This window comes from Schistocerca piceifrons, chromosome 3 (assembly GCF_021461385.2).
Source record: "Schistocerca piceifrons isolate TAMUIC-IGC-003096 chromosome 3, iqSchPice1.1, whole genome shotgun sequence".
In the NCBI taxonomy this organism is placed as follows: Eukaryota; Metazoa; Arthropoda; class Insecta; order Orthoptera; family Acrididae; genus Schistocerca; species Schistocerca piceifrons.
In genome coordinates, this window is record NC_060140.1 from 601,048,147 (window position 1) to 601,060,642 (window position 12,496).

The following is a 12,496-nucleotide window of genomic DNA, read 5'->3' on the forward strand; positions in this document are numbered from 1 at the left end:
TTCTCTCTGTATCTCTTTTCGCCTATCACGAGTATTGCTCTTCCTCACATGGCAATTATGAAAACACCCACAGCTGAACAAACACTTCCATTCAGCGCCACGTCCATACTATCAATCATACACCAGTAATTTCACAGCTACTTGCTCCACTAATACATTTCTTATGTCTACTGTTAAACAGATGAAGAATCAAAGTACACAACAAGTCTCTATGAACATCACTGTCAGGACATTTTACAGACCTACGCATGCCATGCCAATCTGTATGCTTCAACTATGATGGCCCATGTGCTATGAATAAAGAAATTTCTCATAAAATAACAAATAATTTTACAACTATACAACTACTCCGACAAGCTCCTTACTAAAATGCTACATGTTTAGCAATCCCCCCATCATCTCAGAATAATCCCAAGCAGTGCTTTCATCCCATGAGCACTTCTTTGCAAGCAAAACCACAAACTACTTTTTATACTAGCTTCCTTGTCACAGTGAACAGGAAACTAATGCTAGTGCCTCAGTTTACTAAAAAGCTTTTTTCGCTTGCAACATATAAACTACCAACTTGAACCTCTGGGATTTTCAAACACACACACATACAGAAAACTTTATTCCACAGAAATTTAGGAGTAACAGTGGTTACCTCACATTTTCATACATACTCAAATAGCTACTTCCGTGCACTTCACACAATGTTCTCATCGTGTTCCACCAGAGAACACAGTTATCACTATGCATGGATTCTGGTAAAAGAGCATTAAAAAAACAAACAGCCTGATCAAAGTGATTATCTGCACATCCTCTGCCAATATCATGTCACTCTATACCCGAGGGAAACTAGAATGCAGGGAAAGGAGCTTTGTTGTGAGCACTGTGTTGGTATTTCATCATTTACTGACCAAAGTCTTCTCAAGCCAAGTATGCACCAGCTCTGTGTATGGCTGGGTCAATCAAGAGCCCCTATCAATTTTACTTAAAAGACAAGCAGCATCAACAACTCACAGGAGGCACTGAACATTTTTACCATTATCTGCACCACCTTCCACTGATTTACTGAAGAAGAAACTGCAAAGTCTGCCCAATTTTGTACACAAGTAATCTTGAAAACATTGGAGTCAACAGCAGATACATAGTTTCCAAGACTGTAGCTAGGAACAACCCTTCAATTTCAAGATTTCTCTCTCACTGAGACACACCATACCCAAACTACACCTAGCAGGAAATTGCTACTTACTTCATTTCTAGCTATTTATGTCATATTCAACAACTGTCTCTTTCTCACCTAAATCTTCTACACAACTGAGTACACTGTTATGAACAAACACATTATGGCAACAAGCCAGTGTCACTAATATCCACTCTATTGAAAACCATTTAAATACTTATCCTGCCCAACTAACCACCATCTTCGGCCCAAAGCTCACTCACATCATACCTACAAATCACAAACTTCTGTGGTAAAAATAATTTTGGGTTTCAAAACATAATCTACTAATCACATACCAGTATTTCTTACAAAGCCTATCATTCATCATTCACTTCCAAATATCAGTTTATATGCTGTTGTGCAACTGCAGTGCAAGTAAACACTCTCAAATCATCTAGAACTGAGGTACGGCAAGGGTTCACCAAGTGTTTCCAGGTAGTCCTGTAGCTCTCTCTTTACACAATCGTCTAACACACTGCACGCCATTTCAGGGCAAATGTACTTGTTTCATTATACTACGACACGGCCTATTACAATTTCAAATTTTAAAAAAACAAATATCTGCCTGAACCAACGTCATCCGCTACTCCACGCCCTTCATTCACACAACACAATCTACCTCTTGCTACTTACATTACGTTTTCACTTGTGATGATGGCTCAGCAATAGCCGAGCACTACGAAAAATACCTTGTAGACTCATTTAATGTTCCCCTCCACGGAAATCTTTAGTAAAAGGCGATAGATTTATTCGTTTTGAAGGGAAACCAGAGTGCCGATCAACGCCCTCACTTCAATACTTATGGCTGCTTCTCTATTACTTCTCCGCGAGAACGCGGAAAATTCTTTCCGTCTTGTCTACTTCTCTACCGTCAACAGACTTCCACTGTCATGCAAGCACACACCCCAAACTAACTGTCAACGCTGAAACACGTGTCTACCAAATGTCGTCGCTATTACTCTTTAGTTAACTATTTCCATCATTTCTGTCACCATTCAAGCTGCTTCATTACCTCACCTGCCGACAGATGGCAGCACGCCTAATTCCTGTCGGCGACTCACCGTCCGACATACAACGTCCGACACACAACTGCCCGCACTGCTCTGCATCTAACACTAATCTCTCTCCTCCCTACCACACTCGTTCACTGAAAAAACTGACAACTAGACAGTTCTTTGTACGCAAATCTAGGCCACATCAGACGCAACGTGTATGTAGATGTATGGTGCAAGGGAAATATCCCCCTACTCCCACACATCTAATTAATACTAGTTGACAACAGAAATAAAATTTCTGTCGATAGTATTTGAACCAGTCTTATTCATTTGCCAATTTCATGCATTCCTTCTTGCAGATAACAGTGCCTTGCAAATCACTCAATTCATGTTTGCTAGCCAAACGTGCTCCTCCTAAATGTTTCGTACATCATGCATTAGTGGTGATTATCAAGACTGTGTTGTGTGTCAGCTTTTTATGGTCATCAATTGCACTCTTCTTGTGTTGCTCACTCATTCTTGTAACTCAAAAGTACGTCGTTGTCATCCAAGCCTAGCACTTAGAGCAGGCCAAATCAAATGGCTCGTCCCCGTGACACTCGAGAAACTTCCACAAAGCTTTCATGACATGTGGCAATCAAAGTCCTTCCACAACCTGCAGCGACATTTCTGCAACGACGCGTGTCCCGATACCAAAGGTATGACTTACGCTTCTAATCTATATAATAAAACCACCACTCGGAAAGCGCTATTCCCTTCCCACATCCCTCAGAATGTGGTGAACGATCATCGATTACAACCAAGATGCGATGAATCTCGATCGCAAGCCTCACGCTCAGGGAAAGTGCTACCACTCATCATCGTGGTTACGTCTACTCCAGCTTTGAACTAGAGAGAGTTGAAGACATACTACAGAAATGATCCTGTGAAGTATGATCTTGCTTGCAAGCTATCACCGCTCGCTACTTATGCCACGAGACCGTCAACACGCCCTACGAGAATACGACACACTCTTCACATTTCGCGATTTACAAGCTCGGACATTCTGCAAAGAACCAACTTCTACTCTTACTTGGCCGCCATGATCTCACTCAGCTATTTTGTGCGCTACCAGTGCTTCTTGCGTTCCGAAATGAGAGACCATTGCCTCAGGCGAGACTGTATGTAAACACCGCTTGCACCTCCGGCCGCTAGATGGCGGCCTGGGGCACATACAGTAGCATTCTATGGCGCAAGCAGACATGCCAAATAGCCACTGAAAGAGAAACACACAAGAGGGCATTCATAGGACTCTTGTGCTTTCTTTAAAACCGCCTCTCTCTTCGAAAATTTTCGCACAGCACTAGCTCATTCACCTCACTCTAACAGTGCGAACTCTTGTCGATATTTGGCCTCTTTCATGCATACTTCCTCTTTCGTTTCACTTTGCGTCTTACTTGATACCCGCCCTTGGAGCTGCTGATATACAATACTCGCAACAAATGTGTTTCTCTCTGTATCTCTTTTCGCCTATCACGAGTATTGCTCTTCCTCACATGGCAATTATGAAAACACCCACAGCTGAACAAACACTTCCATTCAGCGCCACGTCCATACTATCAATCATACACCAGTAATTTCACAGCTACTTGCTCCACTAATACATTTCTTATGTCTACTGTTAAACAGATGAAGAATCAAACTACACAACAAGTCTCTATGAACATCACTGTCAGGACATTTTACAGACCTACGCATGCCATGCCAATCTGTATGCTTCAACTATGATGGCCCATGTGCTATGAATAAAGAAATTTCTCATAAAATAACAAATAATTTTACAACTATACAACTACTCCGACAAGCTCCTTACTAAAATGCTACATGTTTAGCAATCCCCCCATCATCTCAGAATAATCCCAAGCAGTGCTTTCATCCCATGAGCACTTCTTTGCAAGCAAAACCACAAACTACTTTTTATACTAGCTTCCTTGTCACAGTGAACAGGAAACTAATGCTAGTGCCTCAGTTTACTAAAAAGCTTTTTTCGCTTGCAACATATAAACTACCAACTTGAACCTCTGGGATTTTCAAACACACACACATACAGAAAACTTTATTCCACAGAAATTTAGGAGTAACAGTGGTTACCTCACATTTTCATACATACTCAAATAGCTACTTCCGTGCACTTCACACAATGTTCTCATCGTGTTCCACCAGAGAACACAGTTATCACTATGCATGGATTCTGGTAAAAGAGCATTAAAAAAACAAACAGCCTGATCAAAGTGATTATCTGCACATCCTCTGCCAATATCATGTCACTCTATACCCGAGGGAAACTAGAATGCAGGGAAAGGAGCTTTGTTGTGAGCACTGTGTTGGTATTTCATCATTTACTGACCAAAGTCTTCTCAAGCCAAGTATGCACCAGCTCTGTGTATGGCTGGGTCAATCAAGAGCCCCTATCAATTTTACTTAAAAGACAAGCAGCATCAACAACTCACAGGAGGCACTGAACATTTTTACCATTATCTGCACCACCTTCCACTGATTTACTGAAGAAGAAACTGCAAAGTCTGCCCAATTTTGTACACAAGTAATCTTGAAAACATTGGAGTCAACAGCAGATACATAGTTTCCAAGACTGTAGCTAGGAACAACCCTTCAATTTCAAGATTTCTCTCTCACTGAGACACACCATACCCAAACTACACCTAGCAGGAAATTGCTACTTACTTCATTTCTAGCTATTTATGTCATATTCAACAACTGTCTCTTTCTCACCTAAATCTTCTACACAACTGAGTACACTGTTATGAACAAACACATTATGGCAACAAGCCAGTGTCACTAATATCCACTCTATTGAAAACCATTTAAATACTTATCCTGCCCAACTAACCACCATCTTCGGCCCAAAGCTCACTCACATCATACCTACAAATCACAAACTTCTGTGGTAAAAATAATTTTGGGTTTCAAAACATAATCTACTAATCACATACCAGTATTTCTTACAAAGCCTATCATTCATCATTCACTTCCAAATATCAGTTTATATGCTGTTGTGCAACTGCAGTGCAAGTAAACACTCTCAAATCATCTAGAACTGAGGTACGGCAAGGGTTCACCAAGTGTTTCCAGGTAGTCCTGTAGCTCTCTCTTTACACAATCGTCTAACACACTGCACGCCATTTCAGGGCAAATGTACTTGTTTCATTATACTACGACACGGCCTATTACAATTTCAAATTTTAAAAAAACAAATATCTGCCTGAACCAACGTCATCCGCTACTCCACGCCCTTCATTCACACAACACAATCTACCTCTTGCTACTTACATTACGTTTTCACTTGTGATGATGGCTCAGCAATAGCCGAGCACTACGAAAAATACCTTGTAGACTCATTTAATGTTCCCCTCCACGGAAATCTTTAGTAAAAGGCGAAAGATTTATTCGTTTTGAAGGGAAACCAGAGTGCCGATCAACGCCCTCACTTCAATACTTATGGCTGCTTCTCTATTACTTCTCCGCGAGAACGCGGAAAATTCTTTCCGTCTTGTCTACTTCTCTACCGTCAACAGACTTCCACTGTCATGCAAGCACACACCCCAAACTAACTGTCAACGCTGAAACACGTGTCTGCCAAATGTCGTCGCTATTACTCTTTAGTTAACTATTTCCATCATTTCTGTCACCATTCAAGCTGCTTCATTACCTCACCTGCCGACAGATGGCAGCACGCCTAATTCCTGTCGGCGACTCACCGTCCGACATACAACGTCCGACACACAACTGCCCGCACTGCTCTGCATCTAACACTAATCTCTCTCCTCCCTACCACACTCGTTCACTGAAAAAACTGACAACTAGACAGTTCTTTGTACGCAAATCTAGGCCACATCAGACGCAACGTGTATGTAGATGTATGGTGCAAGGGAAATATCCCCCTACTCCCACACATCTAATTAATACTAGTTGACAACAGAAATAAAATTTCTGTCGATAGTATTTGAACCAGTCTTATTCATTTGCCAATTTCATGCATTCCTTCTTGCAGATAACAGTGCCTTGCAAATCACTCAATTCATGTTTGCTAGCCAAACGTGCTCCTCCTAAATGTTTCGTACATCATGCATTAGTGGTGATTATCAAGACTGTGTTGTGTGTCAGCTTTTTATGGTCATCAATTGCACTCTTCTTGTGTTGCTCACTCATTCTTGTAACTCAAAAGTACGTCGTTGTCATCCAAGCCTAGCACTTAGAGCAGGCCAAATCAAATGGCTCGTCCCCGTGACACTCGAGAAACTTCCACAAAGCTTTCATGACATGTGGCAATCAAAGTCCTTCCACAACCTGCAGCGACATTTCTGCAACGACGCGTGTCCCGATACCAAAGGTATGACTTACGCTTCTAATCTATATAATAAAACCACCACTCGGAAAGCGCTATTCCCTTCCCACATCCCTCAGAATGTGGTGAACGATCATCGATTACAACCAAGATGCGATGAATCTCGATCGCAAGCCTCACGCTCAGGGAAAGTGCTACCACTCATCATCGTGGTTACGTCTACTCCAGCTTTGAACTAGAGAGAGTTGAAGACATACTACAGAAATGATCCTGTGAAGTATGATCTTGCTTGCAAGCTATCACCGCTCGCTACTTATGCCACGAGACCGTCAACACGCCCTACGAGAATACGACACACTCTTCACATTTCGCGATTTACAAGCTCGGACATTCTGCAAAGAACCAACTTCTACTCTTACTTGGCCGCCATGATCTCACTCAGCTATTTTGTGCGCTACCAGTGCTTCTTGCGTTCCGAAATGAGAGACCATTGCCTCAGGCGAGACTGTATGTAAACACCGCTTGCACCTCCGGCCGCTAGATGGCGGCCTGGGGCACATACAGTAGCATTCTATGGCGCAAGCAGACATGCCAAATAGCCACTGAAAGAGAAACACACAAGAGGGCATTCATAGGACTCTTGTGCTTTCTTTAAAACCGCCTCTCTCTTCGAAAATTTTCGCACAGCACTAGCTCATTCACCTCACTCTAACAGTGCGAACTCTTGTCGATATTCGGCCTCTTTCATGCATACTTCCTCTTTCGTTTCACTTTGCGTCTTACTTGATACCCGCCCTTGGAGCTGCTGATATACAATACTCGCAACAAATGTGTTTCTCTCTGTATCTCTTTTCGCCTATCACGAGTATTGCTCTTCCTCACATGGCAATTATGAAAACACCCACAGCTGAACAAACACTTCCATTCAGCGCCACGTCCATACTATCAATCATACACCAGTAATTTCACAGCTACTTGCTCCACTAATACATTTCTTATGTCTACTGTTAAACAGATGAAGAATCAAAGTACACAACAAGTCTCTATGAACATCACTGTCAGGACATTTTACAGACCTACGCATGCCATGCCAATCTGTATGCTTCAACTATGATGGCCCATGTGCTATGAATAAAGAAATTTCTCATAAAATAACAAATAATTTTACAACTATACAACTACTCCGACAAGCTCCTTACTAAAATGCTACATGTTTAGCAATCCCCCCATCATCTCAGAATAATCCCAAGCAGTGCTTTCATCCCATGAGCACTTCTTTGCAAGCAAAACCACAAACTACTTTTTATACTAGCTTCCTTGTCACAGTGAACAGGAAACTAATGCTAGTGCCTCAGTTTACTAAAAAGCTTTTTTCGCTTGCAACATATAAACTACCAACTTGAACCTCTGGGATTTTCAAACACACACACATACAGAAAACTTTATTCCACAGAAATTTAGGAGTAACAGTGGTTACCTCACATTTTCATACATACTCAAATAGCTACTTCCGTGCACTTCACACAATGTTCTCATCGTGTTCCACCAGAGAACACAGTTATCACTATGCATGGATTCTGGTAAAAGAGCATTAAAAAAACAAACAGCCTGATCAAAGTGATTATCTGCACATCCTCTGCCAATATCATGTCACTCTATACCCGAGGGAAACTAGAATGCAGGGAAAGGAGCTTTGTTGTGAGCACTGTGTTGGTATTTCATCATTTACTGACCAAAGTCTTCTCAAGCCAAGTATGCACCAGCTCTGTGTATGGCTGGGTCAATCAAGAGCCCCTATCAATTTTACTTAAAAGACAAGCAGCATCAACAACTCACAGGAGGCACTGAACATTTTTACCATTATCTGCACCACCTTCCACTGATTTACTGAAGAAGAAACTGCAAAGTCTGCCCAATTTTGTACACAAGTAATCTTGAAAACATTGGAGTCAACAGCAGATACATAGTTTCCAAGACTGTAGCTAGGAACAACCCTTCAATTTCAAGATTTCTCTCTCACTGAGACACAACATACCCAAACTACACCTAGCAGGAAATTGCTACTTACTTCATTTCTAGCTATTTATGTCATATTCAACAACTGTCTCTTTCTCACCTAAATCTTCTACACAACTGAGTACACTGTTATGAACAAACACATTATGGCAACAAGCCAGTGTCACTAATATCCACTCTATTGAAAACCATTTAAATACTTATCCTGCCCAACTAACCACCATCTTCGGCCCAAAGCTCACTCACATCATACCTACAAATCACAAACTTCTGTGGTAAAAATAATTTTGGGTTTCAAAGCATAATCTACTAATCACATACCAGTATTTCTTACAAAGCCTATCATTCATCATTCACTTCCAAATATCAGTTTATATGCTGTTGTGCAACTGCAGTGCAAGTAAACACTCTCAAATCATCTAGAACTGAGGTACGGCAAGGGTTCACCAAGTGTTTCCAGGTAGTCCTGTAGCTCTCTCTTTACACAATCGTCTAACACACTGCACGCCATTTCAGGGCAAATGTACTTGTTTCATTATACTACGACACTGCCTATTACAATTTCAAATTTTAAAAAAACAAATATCTGCCTGAACCAACGTCATCCGCTACTCCACGCCCTTCATTCACACAACACAATCTACCTCTTGCTACTTACATTACGTTTTCACTTGTGATGATGGCTCAGCAATAGCCGAGCACTACGAAAAATACCTTGTAGACTCATTTAACGTTCCCCTCCACGGAAATCTTTAGTAAAAGGCGAAAGATTTATTCGTTTTGAAGGGAAACCAGAGTGCCGATCAACGCCCTCACTTCAATACTTATGGCTGCTTCTCTATTACTTCTCCGCGAGAACGCGGAAAATTCTTTCCGTCTTGTCTACTTCTCTACCGTCAACAGACTTCCACTGTCATGCAAGCACACACCCCAAACTAACTGTCAACGCTGAAACACGTGTCTGCCAAATGTCGTCGCTATTACTCTTTAGTTAACTATTTCCATCATTTCTGTCACCATTCAAGCTGCTTCATTACCTCACCTGCCGACAGATGGCAGCACGCCTAATTCCTGTCGGCGACTCACCGTCCGACATACAACGTCCGACACACAACTGCCCGCACTGCTCTGCATCTAACACTAATCTCTCTCCTCCCTACCACACTCGTTCACTGAAAAAACTGACAACTAGACAGTTCTTTGTACGCAAATCTAGGCCACATCAGACGCAACGTGTATGTAGATGTATGGTGCAAGGGAAATATCCCCCTACTCCCACACATCTAATTAATACTAGTTGACAACAGAAATAAAATTTCTGTCGATAGTATTTGAACCAGTCTTATTCATTTGCCAATTTCATGCATTCCTTCTTGCAGATAACAGTGCCTTGCAAATCACTCAATTCATGTTTGCTAGCCAAACGTGCTCCTCCTAAATGTTTCGTACATCATGCATTAGTGGTGATTATCAAGACTGTGTTGTGTGTCAGCTTTTTATGGTCATCAATTGCACTCTTCTTGTGTTGCTCACTCATTCTTGTAACTCAAAAGTACGTCGTTGTCATCCAAGCCTAGCACTTGGAGCAGGCCAAATCAAATGGCTCGTCCCCGTGACACTCGAGAAACTTCCACAAAGCTTTCATGACATGTGGCAATCAAAGTCCTTCCACAACCTGCAGCGACATTTCTGCAACGACGCGTGTCCCGATACCAAAGGTATGACTTACGCTTCTAATCTATATAATAAAACCACCACTCGGAAAGCGCTATTCCCTTCCCACATCCCTCAGAATGTGGTGAACGATCATCGATTACAACCAAGATGCGATGAATCTCGATCGCAAGCCTCACGCTCAGGGAAAGTGCTACCACTCATCATCGTGGTTACGTCTACTCCAGCTTTGAACTAGAGAGAGTTGAAGACATACTACAGAAATGATCCTGTGAAGTATGATCTTGCTTGCAAGCTATCACCGCTCGCTACTTATGCCACGAGACCGTCAACACGCCCTACGAGAATACGACACACTCTTCACATTTCGCGATTTACAAGCTCGGACATTCTGCAAAGAACCAACTTCTACTCTTACTTGGCCGCCATGATCTCACTCAGCTATTTTGTGCGCTACCAGTGCTTCTTGCGTTCCGAAATGAGAGACCATTGCCTCAGGCGAGACTGTATGTAAACACCGCTTGCACCTCCGGCCGCTAGATGGCGGCCTGGGGCACATACAGTAGCATTCTATGGCGCAAGCAGACATGCCAAATAGCCACTGAAAGAGAAACACACAAGAGGGCATTCATAGGACTCTTGTGCTTTCTTTAAAACCGCCTCTCTCTTCGAAAATTTTCGCACAGCACTAGCTCATTCACCTCACTCTAACAGTGCGAACTCTTGTCGATATTCGGCCTCTTTCATGCATACTTCCTCTTTCGTTTCACTTTGCGTCTTACTTGATACCCGCCCTTGGAGCTGCTGATATACAATACTCGCAACAAATGTGTTTCTCTCTGTATCTCTTTTCGCCTATCACGAGTATTGCTCTTCCTCACATGGCAATTATGAAAACACCCACAGCTGAACAAACACTTCCATTCAGCGCCACGTCCATACTATCAATCATACACCAGTAATTTCACAGCTACTTGCTCCACTAATACATTTCTTATGTCTACTGTTAAACAGATGAAGAATCAAACTACACAACAAGTCTCTATGAACATCACTGTCAGGACATTTTACAGACCTACGCATGCCATGCCAATCTGTATGCTTCAACTATGATGGCCCATGTGCTATGAATAAAGAAATTTCTCATAAAATAACAAATAATTTTACAACTATACAACTACTCCGACAAGCTCCTTACTAAAATGCTACATGTTTAGCAATCCCCCCATCATCTCAGAATAATCCCAAGCAGTGCTTTCATCCCATGAGCACTTCTTTGCAAGCAAAACCACAAACTACTTTTTATACTAGCTTCCTTGTCACAGTGAACAGGAAACTAATGCTAGTGCCTCAGTTTACTAAAAAGCTTTTTTCGCTTGCAACATATAAACTACCAACTTGAACCTCTGGGATTTTCAAACACACACACATACAGAAAACTTTATTCCACAGAAATTTAGGAGTAACAGTGGTTACCTCACATTTTCATACATACTCAAATAGCTACTTCCGTGCACTTCACACAATGTTCTCATCGTGTTCCACCAGAGAACACAGTTATCACTATGCATGGATTCTGGTAAAAGAGCATTAAAAAAACAAACAGCCTGATCAAAGTGATTATCTGCACATCCTCTGCCAATATCATGTCACTCTATACCCGAGGGAAACTAGAATGCAGGGAAAGGAGCTTTGTTGTGAGCACTGTGTTGGTATTTCATCATTTACTGACCAAAGTCTTCTCAAGCCAAGTATGCACCAGCTCTGTGTATGGCTGGGTCAATCAAGAGCCCCTATCAATTTTACTTAAAAGACAAGCAGCATCAACAACTCACAGGAGGCACTGAACATTTTTACCATTATCTGCACCACCTTCCACTGATTTACTGAAGAAGAAACTGCAAAGTCTGCCCAATTTTGTACACAAGTAATCTTGAAAACATTGGAGTCAACAGCAGATACATAGTTTCCAAGACTGTAGCTAGGAACAACCCTTCAATTTCAAGATTTCTCTCTCACTGAGACACACCATACCCAAACTACACCTAGCAGGAAATTGCTACTTACTTCATTTCTAGCTATTTATGTCATATTCAACAACTGTCTCTTTCTCACCTAAATCTTCTACACAACTGAGTACACTGTTATGAACAAACACATTATGGCAACAAGCCAGTGTCACTAATATCCACTCTATTGAAAACCATTTAAATACTTATCCTGCCCAACTAACCACCATCTTCGGCCCAAAGCTCACTCACA

General features: G+C 41.8%; 6 non-coding genes across 6 annotated transcripts; all 6 read right to left on the minus strand.

Annotated features, from left to right (window-relative positions):
* Positions 1-1,863: 1,863 nt before the first annotated feature.
* On the minus strand, positions 1,864-1,982 carry LOC124791108. The gene has a single exon (XR_007016536.1). It is a non-coding gene; the product is annotated as a U5 spliceosomal RNA (small nuclear RNA).
* A 953-nt stretch (positions 1,983-2,935) lies between these two features.
* LOC124790953 lies at positions 2,936-3,142 on the minus strand. The gene has a single exon (XR_007016404.1). It is a non-coding gene; the product is annotated as a small nucleolar RNA U3 (small nucleolar RNA).
* A 2,410-nt stretch (positions 3,143-5,552) lies between these two features.
* Positions 5,553-5,671, minus strand: LOC124791072. The gene has a single exon (XR_007016506.1). It is a non-coding gene; the product is annotated as a U5 spliceosomal RNA (small nuclear RNA).
* A 953-nt stretch (positions 5,672-6,624) lies between these two features.
* Positions 6,625-6,831, minus strand: LOC124790954. The gene has a single exon (XR_007016405.1). It is a non-coding gene; the product is annotated as a small nucleolar RNA U3 (small nucleolar RNA).
* Positions 6,832-9,241: 2,410 nt separating this feature from the next.
* LOC124791101 lies at positions 9,242-9,360 on the minus strand. The gene has a single exon (XR_007016530.1). It is a non-coding gene; the product is annotated as a U5 spliceosomal RNA (small nuclear RNA).
* A 953-nt stretch (positions 9,361-10,313) lies between these two features.
* On the minus strand, positions 10,314-10,520 carry LOC124790955. Its single transcript, XR_007016406.1, has one exon. It is a non-coding gene; the product is annotated as a small nucleolar RNA U3 (small nucleolar RNA).
* Between the last annotated feature and the right edge of the window lie 1,976 nt (positions 10,521-12,496).